This window comes from Coregonus lavaretus, assembly GCF_964263955.1.
Source record: "Coregonus lavaretus genome assembly, contig: HAP1_SCAFFOLD_824, whole genome shotgun sequence".
Classification (NCBI taxonomy): domain Eukaryota; kingdom Metazoa; phylum Chordata; class Actinopteri; order Salmoniformes; family Salmonidae; genus Coregonus; species Coregonus lavaretus.
In genome coordinates this window covers 57,501-76,005 of record NW_028166172.1, presented here as the reverse complement: position 1 = coordinate 76,005, position 18,505 = coordinate 57,501, and the positions used below count along the sequence as shown (strand labels likewise).

General features: G+C 40.7%; 2 protein-coding genes across 2 annotated transcripts in view; both read right to left on the bottom strand.

Annotated features, from left to right (window-relative positions):
- The window catches only part of LOC311114990 (NLR family CARD domain-containing protein 3-like), a gene marked incomplete at its 5' end in the record, with an annotated part of 126,348 nt that overhangs the window by 93,356 nt on the left and 14,487 nt on the right, over positions 1-18,505 (bottom strand). The window lies entirely within an intron of this gene.
- The window catches only part of LOC311114987 (NLR family CARD domain-containing protein 3-like), a gene marked incomplete at its 5' end in the record, with an annotated part of 9,444 nt that continues 8,087 nt past the window's right edge, over positions 17,149-18,505 (bottom strand). Inside the window, one exon of the mRNA XM_084190213.1 lies at positions 17,149-18,505. This exon is cut by the window's right edge and continues 1,722 nt beyond it.

The following is an 18,505-nucleotide window of genomic DNA, read 5'->3' as shown; positions in this document are numbered from 1 at the left end:
GTTCCCATAACGTTATAACAGTAACAGTAGCAGGAGCCTAGTCCTGATACAGATGGAGGTCTATACCTCAGCTATAGCCTACATATCCTAGATGACCAGCCTAAACCTGTTCAGATCAGTTCCCATAACGTTATAGACCTACCAGTAGCAGGACAGAGCATGTAGCCTAGGCATGAGCAATATGTGTATGTGTTATTTCATAGTTTTGATGTCTTCACTATTGTTCTACAATGTAGAAAACAGTAAAAATAAAGACAAATCCTGGAATGAGTAGGTGTGTCCAAACTTTTGACTGGTACTATACCTCAGCTATACCCTACATATCCTAGATGACCAGCCTAAACCTGTTCAAATCAGTTCACATAGGCTATCAGTAGCAGGATTGATCACCTACAAATCGGTTTTAAATCCAAATAACAGGACATGTAGCCTAGGCCAAATTTTTTCAAAACATTTCCTAAAGAGACCACCTGGGCCCGGATTCCCAAAAGCACCTGAAGGCTAAGTTAATCGTTAGAACCTTTGTAGGAGTATTGTTAAATCTCCAAGCTCTTTCCCAAAACCATTGTTTCTTTATTTTTTACTATTTTCTACATTGTAGAATAAGAGTGAAGACATAAAAATTATGAATTATGAATATGGAATCATGTAGTAACCCAAAAAGTGTTAAACAAATCAAAATATATGTTGTATTTGAGATTCTTTAAATAGCCACCCTTTGCCTTGATGACAGCTTTGCACACTCTTGGCAATCTCTCAACCAGCTTCATGAGGTAGTCACCTGGAATGCATTTCAATTATCAGGTGTGCCTTCTTTTAATATGCCATTTAGCAGACATTTTTATCCAAAGCGACTTACAGTCATGTGTACATAAATGTTTACGTATGGGTGGTCCCGGGGATCGAACCCACTATCCTGGCATTACAAGCGCCATGCTCTACCAATTGAGCTACAGAGGACCACATTTGTCATTTGTTCTTAAACGGATGAGGATGTAATTTGTTCTTAAAAGTTAATTTGTGGAATTTCTTTCCTTCTTAATGCGTTTGAGCCAATCAGTGCTAGAGGCGTCACTACAGACCCTGGTTCTATTCCAGGCTGTATCACAACCGGCTGTGATTGGGAGTCCCATAGGGCTGCGCACAATTGCCCCAGCGTCGTCCGGGGTAGGCCGTCATTGTAAATAAGAACTTGTTCTTAACTGACTTGTCTACTTAAATAAAGGTTAAATTAAAAAAGGTTGAGTCTCTAGATTCCCTTGCTGCTCTGGATAAATAATGAAATGGTTGTCATAGTGATTTAAACTGGGCCTGGTTATCTCCAAACTCTGAGACCATGTCATTTATTACATTTCACCCAATTGATAAAGGCAGCTAGAAGGCTGAACCCAGAAGACAACTCTAAATCAACACTTACTGATATTATCCTCAAATCCTTTCACTCATATTATAATGTATCTTTGTTCAACGGATGTCGGGAAGCCTATGATATCAATAGTTTAGCAAACAGCGGGTAGGGCGGTAAACCCAGGTCACTGGCGAAAAAGGCAAACACCCTACGCATCACAGCAATGGGAATTGTAACCTGACTCACACTGTCCCCTACAAAAGTCCCATGCTTCGACTACTCAGACCCCTCACATGTCCGGGCCATAAATTCTGATGGCCTCACAGACACCATACTACTTCTGACACCAATGTAGCAAACAGCGGGGCAGGGAAGCGAACCCAGGTTGCATGTGTAAAAGGCAAACAACCTACGCATCACGCCACAGGCGCCAATTGGGTTAATTGGTTGGAATTGTGACGTGGCTCATTTAGCGAGGATCACTACACTATAGTGGAACTATGATACAATTACAGTTATCATATGAAATGTTAAATGTAGAACTATAATATATGAATATATTGAATTTGATTTGCCCAGATTCAGTTAGCTCCATTTTGTATGATTAAACTGACACGTACCTGTCTCAGTAGAAGTCGACTGTTAGGTCTGAGTGTTTTACTTCCATTCACTGTACTAGAATTACACCATACATTACATTTCTCTACCACTTTATAATAATCCATGGAAAGATTCTCACCTTGTAGCCTGAATTCACAACCAGAACATGTCAAGTCATTGAGATATCTACTGTTCTGCTGAGAGAGCACCTTCCTGATGACTAGCGCTCTGTATATTCTAATGGGTGAAGTCTGATCTGGAATGTGAAGCTAACTGAAATCTAGATAAGCTTTGAAAAAACAGTATATCTAGCTTGCATCATAGTCCACCCCTCAGGCTAAGTTCAGGTTTCAGCATGAGGCAGACATCAACAGCCGAGTTGTAGGCTACAACCTGGGTCGTATTCATTAGTTTACTCAGCAGCCAACAGTTTTAAAATGTTGCAATAAACTTTTTTTTTTGTGTCATTTAGCAGACACTCTCATCCAGAACGACTTACAGTTAGTGAGTGCATACATTATTATTCATACTGCCCCCCTGTGGGAATCGAACCCACAACCCCGGCATTGCAAACACCATTCTCTACCAACTGAGCTACATCCCTGCCAGCAATTCCCTCCCCTACCCTGGGCCCATTGTGCACCACCCCTCTCCCGGTCGCAGCCGGCTACGACTTTACTTTCTTTTTACTTTTCTCTTTTTTACATTTGAAATTTGAAAAGGAATTTTCCCACACAGCAGGAAATGCATACTTGTAATGTATTCAAGGTTTAAAAAGGCTTCTAAAGTTTATAATTTCCACTTCAAAATTTCAGACTTATTTTGCTATAATGAAAAATTTATCAACCCCTACAAAAAAATTCCATTAATTATAATCCAAATAATAATTCACATGTCCTGTTGCTGCAGGATTATTTTCCTGCTGAGAGAAACTGGGTGAAATGAAGACATGGCATCTGTAAGTGCATTCATCTTACGATAGCTAGGTGAGACAACCACATATCACAGTCATATATTCAGGATACAAACATTTTATTCTAGCTGAACATTGGAAATGTAGTGTTTTGCAAACAACAACCCAAAAAATTCATACACATTTAAAATCTATGAATTAAAAATCTGAGAAAAGTAATATTAGCAATAAATTATATTTAAAAAAAACACGTGATTTTTTTGGGGAAATAGCGTTTTGGATATAAACATAATAAATTATTCATAAAATTGTCATCTCAGCTCTTAGCTTTGGTGTCATGTTCCCCAGAGAGACGCATTTTAGAGGCAGGGCCCCCCTCCACTCTCTCCCCAGAGAGACTCATTTTAGAGGCAGGGCCCCCCCTTCTCTCCCTCCCCAGAGAGACTCATTTTAGAGGCAGGGCCCCCCTCCTCTCTCTCCCCAGAGAGACTCATTTTAGAGGCAGGGACCCCCTCCTCTCTCTCCCCAGAGAGACTCATTTTAGACCACTGACCCCTAAACAGAGATGCAGCATGTTAGTTGTGGTGAACACAGTGACAACTCATTCTAGAATGTCAATTGTTCTCTTTTATTCATGATCTCTTAGAAATAAAACATTTACTAACAGACACATCCAAACAGTCAGGTGATTTAATTTAATCACAGGAACATTGTTACGTTCCCCAACAAGAAATAAAACATTGTCTCTCAAACAGAAGAAGGAACTAACAAAGAGTCACTAACAACAACCAAAACGAAACAGGTGGTTTTAGGAGGGGTTTTGAAAGACACTCATGGGGGTGTCCACTAGTGATGGGAAACAGAGGCTTTCTGAACGCTTTGGGGCTTTCACCAAATTGTGCCGAAAATGCCATTGATAGATTTGAGTGCTAATAAACAATATTTAGTTAGAATGTGGGGTTCGCTTTTTGCCTCCAGGTTCACTATGTTTTCAAAAATGATGCATCTGTGGTATTATTTAGGAAACTAAATACAGAAGATTATCATAGGTTACACTAAATAAAACAAATTATTTGAACAACAATGGGAAATCCCAATCCCCATCCCTACCTGCTGAGCTCCCATTCAGGGGCTACAAACTGGAAGACATCAAACTAAATGTATAAATAAGGTGTCCAGTAGAGGTCAGTGTTTGAAAGAGACTTTGCTTTGGAAAAAGCACTGGCACCAGGGAGAAATCAGTGAGATCTCTCACATTTTGTGAGGCCGGTTGGACGTACTGCCAAATTCTCTAAAACAACGTTGGAGGCAGCTTATGGTAGAGAAATTAACATTCAATTATCTGTCAACAGCTCTGGTGGACATTCCTGCTGTCAGGATGCCAATGGCACGCTCCCTCAAAACCTGAGACATCTGTGGCATTGTGTTGTGTGACAAAACTGCACATTTTCCAGTGGCCTTTTATTGTCCCCAGCACAAGGTGTACCTGTGTAATGATCATGCTGTTTAATCAGCTTCTTGATATTCCACCCCTGTCAGGTGGAAGGATTATCTTGGCAACAGAGAAATGCTCACTAACAGGGATGTTAACACATTTGTGCACAAAATTGGAGAGAAATAAGCTTTTTGTGCGAATGGAACATTTCTGGGATCTTTTATTTCAGCTCATGAAACCTGAGACCAATACTTTACATGTTGCGTTTATATTTTTGTTCAGTATAGAAAAAAACACAAAGCCTCCAGCAGAGGTCAATGCTCTTCTGACAGCTGTCAGATGGTAGTGTGATGTCCGAAGCTTCGACCGTCATCATCACGTAGTATTGTTACTTTGATACAAGCATTGATACGTTGTGTCAAATCAGTAGTGCTTTGAAAACTGCAACGGCACATCGTAGCTCCGGTATTAATCGACCAATCCCTAGTGTTCACTGAATGTTGACTAGCAACAAGAAAGTGGTACCTAAAAGACTCCCACCATGAGTGCCCATTGAAGTGGCTCCAGACGAGGACATCTGAAATAAAAACCCTCCTACTTACAATATGGAATAAAAGAACAAGTGGAGCAAACCAAACCAGACCAGACCAGACCACACCAAACCAGACCAAACCAGACCAGACCAAACCAGACCAAACCAGACCAGACAAAACCAGACCAAACCAGACCAAACCAGACCAGACCAAACCAGACCAAACCAAACCAGACCAGACCAGACCACACCAAACCAAACCAGAGCAAACCAGACCAAACTAGACCAAACCAAACCAAACCAAACCAAACCAGACCAAACCCTGGGAGATACAAGACAGAAATACTTTGTTCATCAACTTAAAGAAGCAGAGTTACAAAGAGGTGCCAGTCTTCTAACATCTCTAAGGCCAGCCAGAACACTGGACCAGCTGCTCTTCAATATCACATAACAGATGGAACCCTTCTGACTAAAGAGATGACAAGCCAGCACAGGCATAAGCATACTGTCTATTGAGGTGGCGCCAAGAGGTGCGGCCAACGTGCTAACGTCCAACCTCAAAATATAAATGGAAATACCAAAGCCTGTAACAACATGTAGTCGTGACTGATATCTTTCACCTCATCTCCCTGTTACTGTTTGTTTAGGTAGTTATAGACAGTGCAGCAACACAAGGCCACATTCCTCTCAGCCCTTCCACTCTCTTAGGCTAATGTGTATTTATTAAAAGTAGACTATTTCTTTCAATCTGTTCTTTTCTAAACGTATCTGAGAATGTAGACAGAAGGGCTAAAATGGACATGATTGATCTGAGGGGGATCAGATCCGTACAGAAAGGTTTTTTGCAACAAGTAAGAGATTTATATTATGTAAAGTAGGCTAGGTTATAATATATAATAGTGGTTTGTTAGTGATATGCAGATGGAGGTCTATACCTCAGCTATAGCCTACATATCCTAGATGACCAGCCTAAACCGGTTCAGATCAGTTCACAGTGGTTATCAGTAGCAGGATTGATCACCTACAAATCGGTTTTAACCAGTATATCTAGCTTGCATCATAGTACACCCCTCAGGCTACATACAGGTTTCAGCATGAGGCAGACATCAACAGCCGAGTTGTATGCTACTACCTGGGTAGTATTCATTAGTTGACTCCGCAGCCAACAGTTTTAAAATGTTGCATAAACAGTTTACTCCAAACGCTGTCCAACGTGACCTAAACGGTTTCTGTTGCCAAACGTTTTGCTACGGTGGGCACTAATGAACACACACAACCTGTTTCGAGGAAGTGTAAGTTGTTGTTAGTCTTTCCACTGTATTTATTTGTCTCTCTTTCTCACGAAATGCCTTCCTGAGTGAAAAGAGTTAACAGTAGATTAGAAAGAGAAAATGTTGTTGCTTGTTGTGTTTTAAGCCTGTTTTGAGAAGACAAGTCTATAGACCTATGATACAGTACACTCTTAGAAAAAAGAGTTCCAAAAGGGTCCTCTGGCTGTCCCCATAGGAGAACGCTTTTGGGTTCCAGGTAAAACCCTTCTGGCTTCCATGTAGAACCCTCTGTGGAAAGGATTCTTCATGGAACCCAAAAGGGTTCTACCTAGGACCAAAAAGGGTTCTACAAAGGGTTCTCATATGGGGACAGCCAAAGAACCCTTTTAGATTCTAGATAGTGTAGGAGTGATCACCCTGGGGCACTCAGATGGAAACAGAACGAATTCACCCCACGCATCTAATTTATATCCAAAACATGTTAAGGAGAGTAGGCCTATTATAACACTGTCCACAAAACATATAATCAACTATATTAATACACATAACAATATCATCAACTATATTAATACACATAACAATATCATCAACTATATGAATACACATAACAATATCATCAACTATATTAATACACATAACAATATCATCAACTATATTAATACACATAACAATATCATCAACTATATTAATACACATAACAATATCATCAACTATATTATACACATAACAATATCATCAACTATATTAATACACATAACAATATCATCAACTATATTAATACACATAACAATATCATCAACTATATTAATATCATAACAATCGTCGTCTTACCTTTTATATGTCTCTCAATAGAAGTTGAGTCTGGAATGATCATTCGGTGGTGGAAAGTTCCTTTAGTTTGTTCTGCTCATTTCCATATCAGGTTCTACCTGTTCTCTCTCCCACTCCCTGTCTCTTTATAGCTCTTACAATGTGCCTTGGCATACATTCTACAAGGGTCTGGAACTCCAAATGTAGTTCTGATTTAGTGTTCCAAATGAAAACAATTTGATTAAACTGGTTAATATGGTTAAAATACATTAAGACTGAGTAATGCTGTGATTGTTTTAATTATTTTGTTATGTTTTGAAATGTTTGACTTTATTTTCCCTATGTCCTTTCAATATAGGAACAATTTGTGAAATGACAGCCTTCTGTAAATATGGACAAAAGTCTATGGATTAATTTGATGGTATGTGTCTTGCAACATTATGTAAAATGACAGGTTGAGAAACACTGTATCTTCCTAGGTGCATATGTGAGAAGGAACGCAAACTGTCTCCCTATGTGTGTGCCATCCCTAAACATCAAGTGTTTGTGGTTCATTAAAATGTTTATTGTCAAGGTAAGAAAAAAAGAAAAGAAAAAGACAAAAAAAAAAGTGTCTGGAACTCTATTGGAGGGATGTGACATCATTCTTCCACAAGAAATTCCATAATTTAGTGTTTTGTTGATGGTTGTCTTCAATTGGGTTGAGACCTGGTGACTGAGACGGCCATGGCATATTGCGAAACATCAGCAAGTTCCTCTCTCCCCAGGGGTAGCAGCTCCTCTCTCCCCAGGGGTAGCAGCTCCTCTCTCCCCAGGGGTAGCAGCTCCTCTCTCCCCAGGGGTAGCAGCTCCTCTCTCCCCAGGGGTAGCAGCTCCTCTCTCCCCAGGGGTAACAGCTCCTCTCTCCCCAGGGGTAGCAGCTCCTCTCTCCCCAGGGGTAGCAGCTCCTCTCTCCCCAGGGGTAGCAGCTCCTCTCTCCCCAGGGGTATCAGCTCCTCTCTCCCCAGGGGTAACAGCTCCTCTCTCTCCAGGGGTAACAGCTCCTCTCTACCCTAGGATTTGAAGACATCGGTGGCTTAGCCCACAGCCACTACTGTATTGCCAACAACCACTCAAGAACTTCAAATATAGACTCTGACCTGTCCAATGAGCCAAACTGATTAAATAATTCCACAGTACCTAAACACTCTCTCTCTCTCTCTCTCTCTCTCTCTCTCTCTCTCTCTCTCTCTCTCTCTCTCTCTCTCTCTCTCTCTCTCTCTCTCTCTCTCTCTCTCTCTCTCTCTCTCACTCACACACACACACACACAGTGCAGTAATTAGAATCCCTATATCAGCTTTTAGTGATAGTCTACTGTGTGTTCTCCCCTCCTCTGTCTCTCTCCATTACTTTCTCTGTGTCGTCTATTGATGTCTTTCATCTTGTCTGGTGTCTCTCTCCATCGAGTGGCGCAGTGTTTTAAGGCACTGCATCGGAGTTCTAGCTGTGCCATTAGAGATCATGGTTCGCGACCGGGAGACCCATGGGCGGCGCACAATTGGTCCAGCGTCGTCCAAGGTAGGGGAGGTTTTGGCCGGCAGGGATGTGGGTTTGTTTCCCACAGGGGGCCAGTATGAAAAATAAAAAAACATGTATGCATTTACTAACGGTAAGTCGCTCTGGATAAGAGCGTCTGCTAAATGACTCCATCATATCCTATTCTTCTGTTGCTGTCTCTATGTCTTGTCTGATGTCTCTCTCCATCATATCCTATTCTTCTGTTGCTGTCTCTGTGTCTTGTCTGGTGTCTCTCTCCATCATATCCTATTCTTCTGTTGCTGTCTCTATGTCTTGTCTGGTGTCTCTCTCCATCATATCATATTCTCCTGTTGCTGTCTCTGTGTCTTGTCTGGTGTCTCTCTCCATCATATCCTATTCTTCTGTTGATGTCTCTGTGTCTTGTCTGGTGTCTCTCGCCATCATATCCTATTCTTCTGTTGCTGTCTCTGTGTCTTGTCTGATGTTTCTCTTTAGTTTTGCAATCCAAATTTGGAGCCATTGGAATTTTAACACGTTGTCCCATGAACATGGTGTAATTTACTGATGGTCCCTAACTAGCCCCATAGGGATATCCAAATTCAACCCAAATTTACCACTGGCATTACGATTGGGTCGCGTGCAGTTGCATTCTGAATTGATTATTACTTGGTGTGGGCATGTGGGCAACCTTAATTTACGTTGTGAACAGTCACAACCACAAGTCTCACTAAACTCAGTTTTGGACAAGACTGACTTTATGACCAAAATTATCTAATATTTTTCTGCGGAATTGTGCCATGTTTATTCTGGTGATAACTGGATCACTGGCTGTCTCATGGAGTGTGTGAGGGTGAGTGTCATGGTCGGGATGGCCTGAACTCAGAGCCTGATAGAATACCAAGGAAAACCGTAGTAACTGCAGTAGAACATGGTGGAACAAAGCCAGATGGCAGTAACTTCACTTACTGCTGTTTCCTTGGTTTTTACTGGGATTTTGTAGTTAAATCAAATCTGACCCTCCATTTTCTCTGAAACAGAAGATAATTGAACCAGGACATTTTGTCACAAGATATAACAGATAATACGAAGCCTGATTTAGGTCTGAACTCGTCTTTGACCAAATGTGTAGCAACAGTTTGCAATTGTATGGCAGAATAGCTATGCACATAATCCTAATACCTCTTCATGGACTACATTTGAACACTTAAACATTGTCTTCTTTTAGGGCGGGACCTGGTATGGTGTGGTCACATTGCCTAGTGGTTAGAACGTTGGGCCAGTAACTTAAAGGTCGCTGGTTCAAATACCCGAGCTGTCAATGTGAAAATCTGTTGATGTGCCCTTAAGCAAGGCACTTAACACTAATTTGCTTCATGGGTGCTGTACTACTATGCCTTACCCTGTAACACAACACATTTCACTGCACCTATCCGGTGTATCTGACAATAAAAACATATATATTTTTTGCAATTCCAACAGTTAATTTAACAATGGTGGTTATAACTCTTGTTGACGTTGATCCAAGGACACCTTCACTTGCATTACCCTCTTACTGCAGAAAAATATTCTCATGAAATCATGTGACTTATAGTTAGAGAGAACGATTCCTGTAAACGCACACTGCTACAAGCAGGAAACAAGGTATGGACAAACCAGAAATGTGACATTTCTGTTTGATAGTAACCCTGAATGATGAATGTGTGATCTATCTTGTCATCTTTTTGGCCAACCACATTGGAACATTCTAATCTTTAAGGACATGAAGTATGGAGTCATTGTTTTCAGGAAGGTGTCTCCATGGTGATAGGAGGGACAGGAGGCAGATTAAGGGCAAGGGCAGCCACCTGAACTACTGCCCTACAAAGGCAAAGAGCAGTCTACGCAAATGTCCGTGCATATCAACCATAACCACTGATCTGACCTATGACCCCTAAAATGCTGATACTGAACTCTGCCTTTGTATGACCTTAAACAAGTGTATGGGTAATGCAACGGCAAAGTGCAGCATCAAGAAATCTAAATATGTTGATCCAACTTTCTTGTTGTTTATCTGTTTTATGGAAACTGTTTGATAGTTGTTACTACCTTCCAACTGTATTTAATGGTGTTATGTAGTCGTGTTTTTCATGTTTTCAATGTTGTATTATAGTAGGCCTAAGGTTATTTCATCATGGAGAATGTTTATACTTAAGAAATATTTGACATTGTATGACTATCATTATAATGCTGTTTTACCATTATTTACTCTCTCTCTCTCACACACACACACACATATCCCCCCCCCCCCCCCCCCCCCCACACACACACACTCACTGTGCAGTAATTAGAATCTATAGAGCAGCTTTAAGTGATACAGTCTACTGTGGGATCTCCCCTCCTCTGCCTCTCTCCATTATTTTCTCTGTCTTATGTTGCTGTCTCTCTTGTCTAACCTCTTTTGTTGCTGTCTCTCTTGTCTGCCCTCTTCTGTTGCTGTCTCTCTTGTCTGCCCTCTTCTGTTACTGTCTCTCTTGTCTCCCCTCTTCTGTTGCTGTCTCTCTTGTCTCCCCTCTTCTGTTGCTGTCTCTCTTGTCTCCCCTCTTCTGTTGCTGTCTCTCTTGTCTGCCTTCTTCTGTTGCTGTCTCTCTTGTATCCCCTCTTCTGTTGCTGTCTCTCTTGTCTGCCCTCTTCTGTTACTGTCTCTCTTGTCTCCCCTCTTCTGTTGCTGTCTCTCTTGTCTCCCCTCTTCTGTTGCTGTCTCTCTTGTCTCCCCTCTTCTGTTGCTGTCTCTCTTGTCTCCCCTCTTCTGTTGCTGTCTCTCTTGTCTGCCCTCTTCTGTTACTGTCTCTCTTGTCTCCCCTCTTCTGTTGCTGTCTCTCTTGTATGCCCTCTTCTGCTCAACCAACCTTGGTTCTCTCTCCATCTGCCCTCTTCTGTCACTTTCTCTGTGTCTTGTCTGTTGTTGTCTATGTCTTGTCTGTTGCTGTCTGTGTCTTGTCTGTTGTCTGTGTCTTGTCTGTTGTCTGTGTCTTGTCTGTTGCTGTCTCAGGTTCCAGTTTGTTACTGTCTCCTGTGTCTATTTTCTTCTGTTATGGCCTGTTCTGTCTCTCTCCATCATATCCTGTTCTTCTGTTGCTGTTCCTGTGTCTTGTCTGGTGTCTCTCTCCATCATATCCTGTTCTTCTATTGCTGTCCCTGTGTCTTGTCTGGTGTCTCTCTCCATCATATCTTATTCTTCTGTTGCTGTCTCTGTGTCTTGTCTGGTGTCTCTCTCCATCATATCATATTATTCTGTTGCTGTCTCTGTGTCTTGTCTGGTGTCTCTCTCCATCATATCCTATTCTTCTGTTGCTGTCTCTGTGTCTTGTCTGGTGTCTCTCTCCATCATATCCTGTTCTTCTGTTGCTGTTCCTGTGTCTTGTCTGGTGTCTCTCTCCATCATATCCTGTTCTTCTATTGCTGTCCCTGTGTCTTGTCTGGTGTCTCTCTCCATCATATCTTATTCTTCTGTTGCTGTCTCTGTGTCTTGTCTGGTGTCTCTCTCCATCATATCATATTATTCTGTTGCTGTCTCTGTGTCTTGTCTGGTGTCTCTCTCCATCATATCCTATTCTTCTGTTGCTGTCTCTGTGTCTTGTCTGGTGTCTCTCTCCATCATATCCTATTCTTCTGTTGCTGTCTCTGTGTCTTGTCTGGTGTCTCTCTCCATCAACATACATATTGGTGAGGGTTAGGCCTACTCCAATACAACATTGAAAACATGAAAACACGACTACATAACAGCATTAAATACAGTTGGAATATAGTTACAACACTCAAACTGTTTCCATCAAACAGAAAAACAACAAGAAAACTGGATAAACACATTTAGATTTCTACATACTGACTTTGCTTTTGCATTACCCATACAGCTGTTTAAGGTCATACAAAGGCAGAGTACAGTATCAGCATTTAAGGGGTCATAGGTCAGATCAGTGGTCATGGTTGATATGATTGGACAAAAAACCCAACTTTAAAGCCATTTTTCTCAGATTCACTGTTTGCGTAGACTGCTCTTTGCCTTTGTAGGGCAGTAGTTCAGGTGGCTTCCCTTGCCCTTAGTCTGCCTCCTGTCCCTCCTATCGCCATGGAGACACCTTCCTGAAAACAATGACTCCATACTTTGCTGAAACCTGTTCTGCCAGTTCATGTCCTTAAAGATGAATGTTGGAATGTTCCAATGTGGTTACCCCAAAAAGATGCCAAGATAGATCACACATCCATAACCTGTTTCCTGCTTGTAGCAGGCCGCGTTCACAGGAATCCTTTTCTCTAACTATAAGTCATATGATTTCATGAGAATATTTTTCTGAAGTGAGAGTGTAATGCAAGTCAAGGTGTCCTTGGATGAATGTCAACAAGATTTATAACCAGCATTGTTAAATTAACTGTTGTAATAAATAAATAAAATATTTGTAAATGTATTGTCACAGACACCGGATAGATGCAGTGAAATGTGTTGTTTTACAAGGTCATCCACAGTAGTACGGTGCCCCTGGAGCAAATCAGGTGTAAGTGCCTTGCTTAAGGGCACAGATAGATTTTTACCTTGACGGCTCAGGTATTCGAACCAGCAACCTTTCAGTTACTGGCCCCACTAGGTAATCTTACCATACCATACCAGTTCACGCCCTAAAAGAAGACACTGTTCAAGTGTTCAAATGTAGTCCATGAAGAGGTATTAGGATTATGTACACAGTTATTCTGCCGTACAATTGCAAACTGCTGCTACACATTTGGTCAAAAATGAGTTCAGACTGAAATCAGGCTTCGTAGTATCTGTTATATCTTGTGACAAAGTGTCCTGGTTCAATTATCTTCTGTTTCAGAGAAAATGGAGGGTCAGATTTGATGTAACTACAAAATCCCAGTAAAAACCAAGGAAACAGCAGTAAGTGAGGTTACTGCCATCTGGCTTTGTTCCACCATGTTCTACTGCAGTTACTACGGTTTTCCTTGGTATTCTATCAGGCTCTGAGTTCAGGCCATCCCGACCATGACACTCACCCTCACACACTCCATGAGACAGCCAGTGATCCAGTTATCACCAGAATAAAACATGGCACAATAACGCAGAAATATTATGGTTTAACTCGCATTGAAATGCAAAATACCCAGATAATGGTAAGAAAGATAGCAACAAAATATTGAAACGCTCGCTAACATAAAGAAAAGGACAGCATTGATAGTAATACAAAGTCACATAAGTATAAACATTCTCCGTGATGAAATAGTTCTTACCTTATGGATAAAAAAAGCTTGAGGGTTGCTACAATACAATATTCAAAACATGAAAACACAACTAAACAACACCATTAATAACCACAATAAAGCTGGATAAACACATTTAGATACTGCGCTTTGCTTTTGCATGACCCATACAGCTGTTTATGGTCATACAAAGGCAGAGTGCAGTATCAGCATTTTAGGGGTCATAGGTCAGATCAGTGGTCATAATAAGATGATACATCAGTGCATTTACACTTATCTACCTAGGACATATTTGGCTGGACAGCAAAAACAACTTTAAAGCCTTTTTTGTCTTCAGTTGGACTGTTTTCTAGTGGATGCTCTTTGCCTTTGTAGGGCCGTTTATTCAAGCAGTCAACGGACAACAACTCTTAATGCAATCACGGGGAAAACACTTTTGAAAGCAGTTTTGACCTTTGTTAAAAAAAGAGGGGGATCCAAGCTTTCCATTGATAACACGTTTATTTCTATACTCCTACAATTGCGCTAATGCGTTGTTTTAAAAATGCAGTTACAACTGGAGTATCAAGCATGGTTTAGGAACATTTGCAACAGAGCTCTTAAAGGGGCAACGACATCTTAAAAGGGCAATTGAACACTTTGTAATAGAAACCCCCCCAACAACAATTCTGAGTGAATAAAAATAATAATAATAATAATAATAATAATAATAATCAGGAAGTTGTGTCCAATGGGGTAAATGCAGATGGACAAACCCCATGCTTCATTTATAGCCACTATGCTGCATCCGTTGGGCTACAGGGGATCATGCTTATTGCTAATAGAACATCTGATAATAGACCATGAATATAGGATATATGGTTCAATATGTTAAAATCATTTACCATCTGATAATAGACCATGAATACAGGATATATGGTTCAATATGTTAAAATCATTTAACATCTGATATTAGACCATGCATACAGGATATATGGTTCAATATGTTAAAATCATTTACCATCTGATAATAGACCATGAATATAGGATATATGGTTCAATATGTTAAAATCATTTAACATCTGATAATAGACCATGCATACAGGCTATATGGTCCAATATGTTAAAATAATTTACCATCTGATAATATACCATGAATACAGGCTATATGGTTCAATATGTTAAAATCATTTACCATCTGATAATAGACCATGAATACAGGATATATGGTTCAATATGTTAAAATCATTTACCATCTGATAATAGACCATGAATACAGGATATATGGTTCAATATGTTAAAATCATTTAACATCTGATAATAGACCATGCATACAGGCTATATGGTCCAATATGTTAAAATAATTTAACATCATCTTTACCAATATCTTATTGGGCTCATTCATGGAGGTGGAAATGATATTTTAGATGGTGTCAGCATCATTGTATTTTCATTCATTCTGGAGTAGAACAGCCTTTTTATTGTCACCAGAACTGAGCTTCTCAATAAGTATCCCCAGGAGGACCCTGGGAACCCTGAGCAAGGGGACTGGAATTGGTCAAATTTGCAGTTTAAAACATTTACAGAAAATTATCCTCTTTTTCTAAAAGCATGACGGTCATGACTTGTTTACATGAAAGGGGAGATTAATTTAGCACAAGACAATCAATCTGAGATTGACGTAAGGCTTTTTTTTGTTGCTTTAACCCCTGAGATTTGGCTGTTCTACGAGTATGAATGGTCTGAGGCAGGCGATAGATTACAAGCGTTTTCAAGTGTAACGTTAATAACGATGGTTTTGGGGAACTGCTCAGAGATTTAACGATGCTCCTACGAAGGTTCTAATGATGAACTTAGCCTTAAGATGCTTTTGGGAAACCGGATCCTGGATGAGACCATCTGCTAAATGACAAAAATTTCAAATGTAAGGTTTTAAATACAAATATCATATTACTGTCTTAAAAAATAAAAAAAATAAATAAATATTGATTTCACAAATATAATATTTGTACAGTTCTTTATTAAAAATGTAGTTATTTTTTACATTTGACTGTGTAAAACCTAGCAGTACTACTTATTTCTCTGAGAGTGAGGCAGATATATATATTATTACTGTGTAAAACCTAGCAGTACTACTTATTTCTCTGAGAGTTAGGCAGATATATAGCGTTTTGCAAAGAAAAACATGATTATTTGTCTATCTGAAATGAAAGCATCAAGTGATAGATTTTAAACAAATACATGTCTGTCATTGAACAACCCCCTGCCATGATTAGATAATGAAAAAACACACCAATCTCTTTCATAATTTCTTTAAACAATAAATGCTAATATACCAACATTTCTGAAAAGTGATATAAAGCGTTTTGGAATGAAACTCTTCTCATGTTTCCCCCTCTGAGCTCAGAGCAGATGAGAGACTGAGGGGTGGTTTCCCAGACAGAGTTTAATTGAAGTCAGGACCAGGTAAATTCTACTGAAGTACCTCCACAATATCCCCACACGTCTTATTACCTGTTCTGTCTGTGTCACGTATACTCCCTCTCCGGCGTTCGAGGTCACCAGTCTGCTCATTATTACACACAGCTGTCACCATCGTTACGCCCCCTGCGACCAATCAGACTCACCTGGACTCCATCACCTTCCTGATTACCTCCCCTATATCAGTCACTCCCTTTGGTTCCTTCCCCAGGAGTTATTGATTCTGTTTCAGTGTTTCATGTCTGTACGCTACTCCTGTTTCTTGTTTTGTTCTATGTATTATTAAATTCACTTCCTGTACTTGCTTCCTGACTCCCAGCATACACGTTGCAGTCTGGCTGTAGCAGGCTGCCTAGTAAATTAAATGTCTTTGGCCCCATTACACTAAAACATGTAGGCACAATGTTGAAATCATCCATGTCATTTACAAGAACAAAATATTCAAACTGTTCTGTATATGAGCTCCACTGCTCAATACTTTCATCAAACTGTCCAATGTTTCCAACAATTCCAGCCATTTTTCATTTCTCAATAAGCTCCTGATTGTCACTCACTTCAATATTGTCCTCAACCACAGCAATATTTTCCTCAGTCACGTGATCTTCATTCACTTCACTCACTGACGTTTCCTCCTAAGTTAGCTCATAGAGGCAGTTTTAATTAAAAGGTTTTGTCTTCACAGTTTAATAAATGTCTTTCCTGTAATCACTGTATATTCCACCTTTTTAATCATGTTGTTTTCCCGCTCCGATGTCCGTCTCGGGTCATTTTCTGCCGTCCATGACGATGTTAACTCTTTCTTAGCTAGCTGGACTATGCACTTGCCTCTGCTAGCAATACACTGTGCTAACATTAGCCTAGACTGGACCACAGAAAATAACAGTTTTAAACAGTTGTAAAAACCCACTTCTTCCAGACAGAATAGTTCCTGTAGATTCAGACTTACTCATCACCAATCTGTTGTTATGTCTCGTGGGTTTCATAACCACGTCTGTATAACAATTCATTAATGATGAGACAGGAGACAGGAATCAGTTCAACCATTTATCTGGAACGTGATCATATCAACACATACAAACCCCCATGATGCTCTGCAGCACAACCCCAATATACAACAAATACATAGATAAGTAAATGGACACTAAACAAAACTCATAGAGGAATTTAAATGTTCAGTTGTAGAAAGTAGGGCCTTGGGATAGGGTCAGAAAGGTCAGTATGTTTGATAACTGGTTACAGAGGTGACATAACAAGCATAAGGTCCATTATAACACAGTGAAGTAGAGGTGGGAGCTAAAAGCAGACATGGACAGTGAGACGGTGTGAGGAGGTCAGGAGTGAAACACTAGATCAGGACAGGTAGAAATGGCAGGGCTGGAAATAGACACAGAGACACATTCTGATCATGGCTCAGACCTGACCTGAGACACCCAAACAGAAGATGCCATAGCAAAGTCCTGTCCAGTAGGCTATATGGGATTTCCTTTAATCAAAATCCAACACATGGAAATGTGTCCAGTGTGTGTGTGTCTGTGTGTTCAGTGTGTGTGTGTCCAGTGTGTGTTTGTCTAGTGTGTGTGTGGGTGTGTCCAGTGTGTGTGTCCTGTGTGTGTGTGTGTTCAATGTGTGTGTGTCCAGTGTGTGTGAGTGTGTGTGTTTCCAGTGTGTGTGTGTGTGTGTGTGTGTGAGTCCAGTGTGTGTCTGTCCAGTGTGTGTGTGTGTCCTGTGTGTGTGTGTGTGTCCAGTGTGTGTGTGTGTGTGTGTGTGTGTGTTTGTGTGTGTGTGTGTGTGTGTCCTGTGTGTGTTTGTCCAGTGTGTGTGTGTGTCCAGTGTGTGTGTGTGTTCAGTGTGTGTGTGTGTGTGTGTGTCCATTGGGTGTGTGTGTGTCCAGTGTGTGTGTGTGTGTGTAATGTGTGTGTGTGTGTGTGTTCAGTGTGTGTGTGCCCAGTTTGTGTGTTCAGTGTGATTGTGTGTTCAGTGTGTGTATGTTAAGTGTGTGTGTGTGTTTTTTCAGTGTTTGTGTTCAGTGTGTGTGTGTGTGTGTCCAGTGTGTCCAGTGTGTGTGTGTTCAGTGTGTGTGTGTGTGTTCAGTGTGTGTGTGTCCAATGTGTATGTATGTGTGTGTCCAGTGTGTGTGTGTGTGTGTGTGTGAATACAGTGTGTGTATGTGTGTGTATGTCCAGTGTGTGTGTGTGGATGCGTGTCCAGTGTGTGTGTGTGTGTTCAGTGTTTGTGTGTGTGTGTGTGTGTGTGTGTGTGTGTGTGTGTGTTTGTGTCCAGTGTGTGTGTGTGTTTGTGTGTGTCCAGTGTGTGTGTATCCAGAGTGTGTGTGTGTTTGTCCAGTGTGTGTGTCCTTTGTGTGTGTGTGCATCCTGTGTGTGTGTGTGT